The following is a 9,435-nucleotide window of genomic DNA, read 5'->3' on the forward strand; positions in this document are numbered from 1 at the left end:
ACCAAAGCTCCAGGAAAAATACAACTAAACAATGAAGAGATAGCCAACCTATCAGATGCACAGTTCAAAATACAGGTAATCAGGATGCTCACAGAATTGATTGACTATGGCACAAAATAGAGGAAAAAGTGAAAGCTATGAAAAGTGAAATAAAGGAAAATATACAGGGAACCAACAGTGAAGGAAGGAAACTGGTACTCAAAGAAATGGTTTGGAGTAGAAAGAAGAAATAAACATTCAACCAGAACCACATGAATAAATGAGAATTAAAATTAAAAAGGTGAATCTTAGGAACCTCTGGGACCACTTTAAACATTCCAACATCCGAATCATAGAATTTCAGAAGGAGAAAAGAAAGACCAAGAAATTAAAAACATATTTGAAAGAAGGATGAAGGAGAATTTCTTCAATCTGTGGAGGGAAATAGACTTCCAGGAAGTCCAGGAAGCTCAGAGAGTCCCAAAGAAGTTGGACCCAAGGAAGTACACACCAAAGCTACATTGTTCAAGATTAAAGATAAGAAGAGAATCTTAAAAGCAGCAAGAGAAAAAAAGACAGTTACCTACAGAGGAGGTCCTATAAGACTGTCAGCTGATTTCTCAAAAGAAACCTCACAGGAAAAAGGGGGCTGGAAAGAAGTATTCCAGGTCATGAAAGGCAAGGACCTAAATCCAAGATTACTCTACCCAGCAAAGCTATCATTTATAATGGAAGGGCAGATAAAGTCCTTCCCAGATAAGGTCAAGTTAAAGGAGTTCATCATTACTAAATTTTTATTATATAGAATGTTAAAAGGACTTGTCTAAGAAAAAGAAGAAGATAAAAAATATTAACAGTGAAATGACAACAAACTCACAACTATCAACAACCGAACCTAAAAAAAAAAAGAAAATTAAGACAAAGTAAGCAACAACTAGAACAGTAATAGAATCACAGAAAAGGAGATAACATGGAGGGTAATCAATGGGGAGGTGAAGGGGGGAGAATGGGAAAAATGGTACAGGGAATAAGAAGCATAAATTGTAGGTACAAACAGACATGGGGAGGTTAAGAATAGTATAGAAAATGTAGAACCCAAAGAACTTATATGCCCAACTTTTATGGACACGAACAAAGGTTGGGGGGATGCTGGTGGAAGGAAGGTGCAGCATGGAGGGGAATAAAGAGTGAAAATGGGAGAACTGTAATAGCATAATCAATAAGAGATACTTAAAAATAAAATAAATACAATTTTTAAAAAGAGAAAATCCTGGTCTCCCAAACCTCTTATCTGGACCATCTCAGTATGCAAATTTTTGGAAGGTAAATCTTATCAAAAGTGTTGAGGTTTAAAACCTTGGCCACATCTGTACCATTCATATTCTCTCCACTGCCATTCTCAGTCCAGACAAGTGTGGTCTGATGACTCAGGGCAAACCACCTCCCTGACTCTCCTGCAGGTACTGTAACAGTGGAATAGCATCCCTGCTTCCCTCAGGTGCTGTATGCTCTCAGAATACATTCAGAAACTCATGCCCACCTCCCTTGCCCTAGAAGTGAGTACAAGTTGCCATAGATATGCAAAGGACATCTCAATTCCCTTCCTCTGCCTCCCCCATCCCCAAACCATGGCTGTGCAGGATTTTTCCTCTATATTCCCAGGCATCTTTGTTCTGAGCCCTGTTACAAATTTGGAGCTGTTAATGAGTGTCTGGTTAATAAATGTTTTTGTTACAGGTGTGTTTCTTGAACGTGAATGTATTTGTCAATAGAGGAACCTATGTTTCTACAGGTTATGAAATGTGTTCATAAAAGCCTATCTAGGAAATACTGGCTGCTTACTTTTTGGTTATGATTGGAAATTGAGGTCTTTAAAAGTGAAAAATTTATATTGAGTTGGAAAGAAGTTGCATGGTTTTGGTAATAGAAGGCATGAGATGGAAATACTTTTGAGGGAAAAGAAAAAAGTGAGTTTGAAGATGGTTATTCCTGAATGAATAAGAAGGTTTGGGAAAATATGAAAGTTATGAACATTTTGTAAAAGGTTATAAAAGTATGTGAAAGTTTTAAGTTTATAGCAGTAAAGGTATAAAGTTGCCCTTGTCTTCTCTACAAAATTTAGCAATTCAGATCATGTGTAAGGGCTTGATGTGTATGAGATTGATGTGATTGATATACATTCACGTGTATGTTATATGTAGTGTGTTTTCTTCTGCCTCCAGATAGCATTACTTGGGTGTAATATTTTATTGGCTTACAGAAATTAAATATTTATATAAATTAAAGAGGATCCTGTGGTCTGGACAAAGTATTTAATATTAAAACTGGTTTAAGTTGGATTGATGTCTTTTAATCTTGTCACCATAAAACATTTTTTCTCTCAGATTTACAAAAAGGTTTATGTTATGATCTTTTCACTCACTTTGCTTGACAAACCTTCCCAAAGCTTAAATTTTAAGAAACTATTAACCTAAAAATGACTTTGGGTTGTTCCATTAGACCCTGGAATACACCAAGGACTTATTCTCTCTCCTTATAGAAGAAGAATTTTCAAACAAGTTAGGCTTATTTGAGATGCTTGAGGCTACCTGGGAAGCTTTGCCAAAATAATAAGAAGCATAAGAGCAATTATATTCTAATTGTATACCTCTTGGCTTTGATCTGGGAAGATTACAGTTTTACCTGGACGGTAATGCCCCTGGCATATATGGGAGAATCCCACCTACTGTCTTAGATACTAAAAGCTGATTTAGATGATGCTAACTTTCCTAGAAATTCTACTCTAATCCAGTATGTGGATAACTCAGTTTATACTCTAAGGGATTACTAGGTTCTTAGAAGAACGCAATAGCATACATATCAAAGGACAAGTTCTGATTCTGTTTACCCCAGGTAAACTAGTTTGGTTATGTGATGTGTAAGGATGGGCTACTAACTAACCCTGAAAGACTAAGAGGAATCCTATTTTTTCCTCTTCCAAAAATAAGAAACCAGCTGAGAAGATTCCTGGGTTTGACGGGATATCGTCTCAGTTGGATTTCAGTTTTTTATTAATGGCCGAGCCACTATGTGTTATCAAAATCAAATTGACCTGACCGCTTTCTAGTGCCTAGGAATGGTTTATTGGAAACTCCTTGATGATGCTGATTTAATTAACTTTACAGGTGGGTCTTTGAAAAATAAACAGGAATGTTACCACCCTGATATGCAACAACTTCCATGGTAGACCTAGCAAAGTTTTTTTTTAAATCTGAATAAGATGTGCCCAACAAGCATAATAAATTTCTAAACTAGGACTTTTCAGTCGGCCAATTGTTAGAGAACAACAACCCTCCCCCTAAGCACAGTTTACTAATACCATCAGGACCACCTACTGGGCTCTTCTGTCTGCTGCCAATTGGAAAGACATCTCTCAATGCCAGAGATTTGTGAAAAGGAAAGGAAAGGTTTATTTAATGCTATGCAGACTTAAAGTAGTAACCTAACATCTTCATTAAAATATCAAAGTCCTTTAGGATATCCACCTATGCACACACAGCGCTCCCTTCTCCCTCTGCCCTAATTCAGGGTACCATAACTCAGGAAAAAAGGACATGTCCATGTTTCCAGGCTGCTGGCACCGTCAGCTGTGTCGCCATCCAGGCAGGATCTCCAATTAATCCAAAGTCATGTGGCACCTTCTCACAGTCCACTGACAAGAGCTCTTTGTACCCATTTTTCCAGGAAAAGCCTCTCCTGCTCCCCAGGCCATGTGGCCAAAGGAAGCACCCCAAAGCCACATGGGCCTCTTCTACCAAAGCTGCAGGGGTCTGTACTCTGCCAAAAGCATGTGACTTTCTTCTTCACCTGGCTGCAGGGGTCCCCACTCTGGCAAAGCTGTGTGGTTCTCTCCTTCTTCTGGCCAAGAGGGGGTCCTCACTCTGCCCAAACCACATGGCTCTCCCTAACCTGGCTGCTGTGTTTGGGTTTAAATCCCCACGCAAATCCTTCTCTGTACCCCCATTTCTGACCATATCTATACATTCAGTTACACCTGCCAGCATTCCTGAATTATTCCAAGGTTACTGGGCTGCCATCATGAGTCTGGGCAGGTATGACCCCATGTCCTGGAGCCAATCCTCTCCAAGCTCCCATGCAGGTGCTGTAACTCAGGGGACCTTCCCCCCAGTTCCATCTTGAGGGGAGTGACTATATCCCCCTAGCTCCAAGCCTGGCCACAGCCATTTAACACATCCAAGTGACCTGCCAAAGGCTACAGATATGTTAAATGGTCATGCCATGGATTAGCTGCAAGGCTGGGGCTGTACAAAACAGCCCTGCATGTTCCTGCTCCATGTGTCCCTTCCCCCAACTCACACCTGTGGGGGAAGGGGTGAGGACATCTTATATGTATCTCCAATAATTGCTATACACGTTGAGTTCTGGACCCCATTCCAAATCCCTTTTTTGGGTCCCCTCTCTTGGCTACACCATGTATCACAATCACAACTTTAGAATATTGTAGAAGCAGTGAGGTCTCTTAATATTCTCAAGATAGCTCATAAAGTATGGAAAGTAAGTTGCAAAATTATGAAATGACACACAAAAATGGAAACAATCGGCAATTATCAAAACACCAGGGCTTTCTAAAGCTGTTCCCATGGAAGCTAAGGAAAATCATCTAGCTGATGCTACAGCTAGTCAGGCAGCATTACACAGAGAAATCATTCAGACTCCAGAATGCTCCTGGCTTCAAAACAAACAAAAAAACAAACAAGTGAAGAAACCTCTTCCACAGTTCTAATGGGCTGCTGTAGAGGAAAAGGGATTACGGCAGTAAGCAAAAGGGGGACCTCTGTCCCAGGCAAACATATGGTTGGACACAATCAGAAACCAATCTTACCTATAAGAACTCAATTACCTATACAGAACTTTAACATGCACATGAGCTGAAATTTGGGTGCTAGAAGGTGATTGATTTCATGGAGTAAACGATATTCCTGGAAACTTCTTCCTGATACAGGGTGCAGCCAAAGGGGGGTGCCCAGGAAAGATTTGGAATGGTGTCCAGAACTCAGAGTGTACAGGAATATTGGAGGAAATATTAAGATATCCTCACCCCACCCCCAAGGTATCAGTTGTGGGAAGGTACGAATGGAGCAGGGCCACTGAGAGCTGTTTTGCATAGCAACAGTTTTGCAGCTAACCGCAGGCACGGTCATTTAACATATCTATAACCTTTAACTGGTTTCATAGATATGTTAAATAGCTGTGGCCAAGTTTTGGGCCAGGGAGAAGTGAGTGGCTGCGAACCAGGATGGAATTGGGAGCTGCTTCTCTGAGAGAGTGCCTGCTTGAGAGCCATGTGGCTTTAGCAGAGTGGGAGCTAACCAGGTGGGAATTGGGGGCTGCTTCTCTGACAGAGTGCCTGCGAGAGAGGCATGTGGCTTTAGCAGAGTGAGGACCCCCCTCTTGGCCAGGTGAGGGGGAGAGCCACCCTATTTAGAAAGATGTAGACCCCTGTAGTCATTAGGAGGGAGAGCCACGCGGTCTCAGCAGGGTGCAGACCCCCTCTTGGCCAGATGAAAGGGAAGACCACGCAGCTTTGCCAGAATGGAGATCCCTGTGGCCAGGTGAAGAAGAAAGACGTACGCTTTTGGTGGAGTGCGACTTTGGTGGAAGAAGCCCTCCCGGCTTTGGTTAAAGAGGCCCACGCGGCTTTGGTAGAAGAGGCCCACGCGGTTTTGGTGTGCTCCCTTTGGCTGAGTGGCCTGGAAAGCGGGAGAGACTTTGACTGGAACTTGGTACAAAGAACTCTTGCCAGTGGAAAGTGCTGCATGACTTTGGATTAATTGGAGATCTTGCCTGGACAGGTGACACAGCTCACGTGCCAGCGACCTGAAAAAACGACGTGTGCTCTTTTCCTGATTTACGGTACCCGGAGTTGGGACAGTGGGAGAAGGGAGCGCTGTGTGTGTGTGTGTGTGTGTGTGTGTGTGTGTGTGTAGGTGTATACCCTTAAAGACTTTAATATTTTAAGGAAGGCATTAGGCCTGAATAGCATTAAATAAACATTTTGTTTCCTTTTCACAAATCTCTGACATTGAGAGATGTGTTTCCAATTGGCGGTGGACAGAAGAGCCCTATAGATATTAGTGTATCGTCCTTGGGAGGGGCCCCTGTTTTCTGTAGCAGTTTTTGGCATCCCTCGGTGGGCCAAGTATTGCCTCCCCCTCGGACCCTTTGTTCGGTAACGTTCCTACTGTAGCTCACAAAGTATACAGCAAATGTTGAATGGATTTCATGTGACCCTCCTCCTTTGATCTCCTTATGTCACCTTTTTTTTAAAAAAAAAGATTTTTATTTATTTATCTTTAGAGGGGAAGGGAAGGAGAGAAGTATCAATCTATGGTTGCCTCTCATGAGTCCCCTGCTGGGAACTGGCCTGCAACCCAGGCATGTGCCCTGACTGGGAATCAAGCTGCGATCCTGTGGTTCGCAGGCCTGTGCTCAATCCACTGAGCTATGCCAGTCAGGGCTCCTTTTTTTGATTGTAATGTGGAAAATGAGATGCTAAACTGCCATTCTCCGAGTATTTCTCAATCCATTGAGATTTTGCTTCCTGCCACTTGTCAGTGACTCAAATAAACTAAGCAAAAGTCCCTAGAGGCTCCAAAGTTTCTTACATTGACAAATGTTTACTCTGGACACCCTGTGGCCAGTCACCCTGACCCATGAAATCATCCATCAGAACTACACATCTTTTTGCTTTTTATTGTGCTGGAACTACAGAGATTATTTGTTACACAGTGTTTGATGACGTTACCCCTCAAAAGACAGTTCATGTGATTGATCTCTGCAGTCCATTTAGAACAAAGTGTCATTTTGTCATATTGAATCTGGGTTCTGAAAGTCAGCATCACCATGCTACCAGTCTGGGAGAGCCCCTCTGACTGACCACCTGAGGTAAGTTCAGATCTGAGCATCCATTCCCTCTCACAGGACCTGACAGGACACAAATGGGCACATTCACTTCCTTCAGCTGGTGGATACAGGACAGGAGGGAGCTGCCAGTACCACTGTCTCAGGTGAGCCTGCAGCGTAAGTCCTCACTGTGGTAAAAGACAGACCTGATTCCCTCCTCATAAAGCGCCTTGTTCATAAAGGAGCAAGATGTGGTTAATGTGAGTGACAATACACAGTTTAGGGAAGCCTAATTCTCCAAAGATGGAATACTCTGAGAGCCATGAGAACAGCCCCAGGGAGCAGAGCTCAGGTAGGATTAAAATGTAGTTGCTGGCTGCTCTGACCCAGGCACAAAAGCTTGGTGTTTTAGGGGCCCTATGTGAACGCCCCTCATTGGTCCACAGATTTTCTCCTCCCCTCCCCCTCCCCTAAGAATTTAACTTTCATTTTCACTCTGCTATTCTGGAGCCTCTTAGCCCCTGGTGTGGAGAGTGAATCCTGCCCACCACTGCCCCTCAGACTGGAATTCCAGAACAAGTGAAACCGGTCCTTTTCCCAGGAGATTAGGGGTGAGTGTCCTTCTGCTCTCTGTGCGGTGCCTGGACGGTGGCAAGGTTGCCTATAGTAATTAGAGTTCCTGCCTCGTAGATGTAAGTGAATCAAGAAGAGTTTATGAGACAACATTAACTTCCCCTTCTGTGGTTTACCAAAAATACCAAAATATGTGTGCTTTAATTAGAAAAAACATTGACGATTCAGTCATCCTGCATCTCATATGTGTTCGTATATGAAGATGGCCAAGCTCTGTAGTGTTGTTGTCAGTCAGGGACCCTTGACTAGACCTTCCCTGTCTTGTAGCCGCACCATCTGAAACACATCCTCAGAACAAGACAGATAACAGGACTTGAAAGCATGTATAGGAAATAGAAATGTTTCAGCTCTACTTTTTAAAAAAATATATGTATGTACATATATACTAATTTTTTTAAAATATTTTATTTATTTATCTTTAGAGGGGAAGGGAAGGAGAGAGGGAGAGAAATATCAATGTATGGTTGCCTCTCGTGTGTCCCCTGCCGGGAACTGGCCTGCAACCCAGGCATGTGCCCTGACTGGGAATCGAACCGCGATACTCTGGTTTGCAGGCCCGCGCTCAATCCACTGAGCTACACCAGCCAGGGCTCTAATTTTTATCTTATTGTTATGCTATGGCATGCACTAGTTGACCCTTTTAAATTTATTATTTTTATTTTTTAATTTATTCCAGTTCTGGTTTTGACTCATGCAGTAAAAAGGACCAAGCTTTTCCCACAGGAAGTGGGGAAAGTATCTGATTATGGAGGCGTGAGTGCTACCCAGAGAAAGGATACACTCAAACAGCACCATCTGCTTACCTTCTGGTTGCTGGTGACTTGTCACTGACACAGTTGTGCCACCATTATGTCTGAAAGGCTTCCTCATCTGGCCTGCCTTGGCCAGGAGGAAGAGCTGGTAATTGACTGGTGGACCCCTAAGATTCAATGCCTTTGTGGGAAAATCTTCTCAGTAGGCTCACAGTGAAGAACCTTATCCAAATTTTATTTTTACCTCTCACAAAGACAGCTAGCTGCCACCACTGAGCTCAAATTAACAGGGCTCTTTCCCTGATGATCTTCCTCATTACACTCTGCATTACAAAGGTCAGGTACCCTGACTTCCTGGGTCATGAGTTCATCCCTAGTAAGTTGTTTANCAGTTCTGCTTTTGACTCATGCAGTAAAAAGGACCAAGCGTTTCCCACAGGAAGTGGGGAAAGTATCTGATTATGGAGGCGTGAGTGCTACCCAGAGAAAGGTTACACTCAAACAGCACCATCTGCTTACCTCCTGGTTGCTGGTGACTTGTCACTGACACAGTTGTGCCACCATTATGTCTGAAAGGCTTCCTCATCTGGCCTGCCTTGGCCAGGAGGAAGAGCTGGTAATTGACTGGTGGACCCCTAAGATTCAATGCTGTTGTGGGAAAATCTTCTCAGTAGGCTCACAGTGAAGAACCTTATCCAAATTTTATTTTTACCTCTCACAAAGACAGCTAGCTGCCACCACTGAGCTCAAATTAACAGGGCTCTTTCCCTGATGATCTTCCTCATTACACTCTGCATTACAAAGGTCAGGTACCCTGACTTCCTGGGTCATGAGTTCATCCCTAGTAAGTTGTTTAGGACCTGAATACAGAGAAGCTTAACTGATAGTTATAGAACTGAACTGAAATTCTGAGAATTCAGTCAAGCTGAAGACTGTATCATTGGAATTCACATTCTTCCTATTCAAATATTCTTGCTAGAATAATCTGCAAAAGGGAGAAAACCACAGTGATTGAGAGCTGTGCTCCGGTAGGTTCTAGAGCTTACTGAGGCATTAACTTCCTCAAGCACCCCACTAGGTGGCAATGTTGTTAAATTTCTCTTCTTCTTCCTTGGTTTCATTTCCACTCCTGAGAATGTAAGTTTCATTTTTCACCCTTTTCCTGTGG

This window comes from Sturnira hondurensis, unplaced genomic scaffold (genome assembly GCF_014824575.4).
Source record: "Sturnira hondurensis isolate 20B ecotype Veracruz unplaced genomic scaffold, ASM1482457v3 Scaffold0007378, whole genome shotgun sequence".
In the NCBI taxonomy this organism is placed as follows: domain Eukaryota; kingdom Metazoa; phylum Chordata; class Mammalia; order Chiroptera; family Phyllostomidae; genus Sturnira; species Sturnira hondurensis.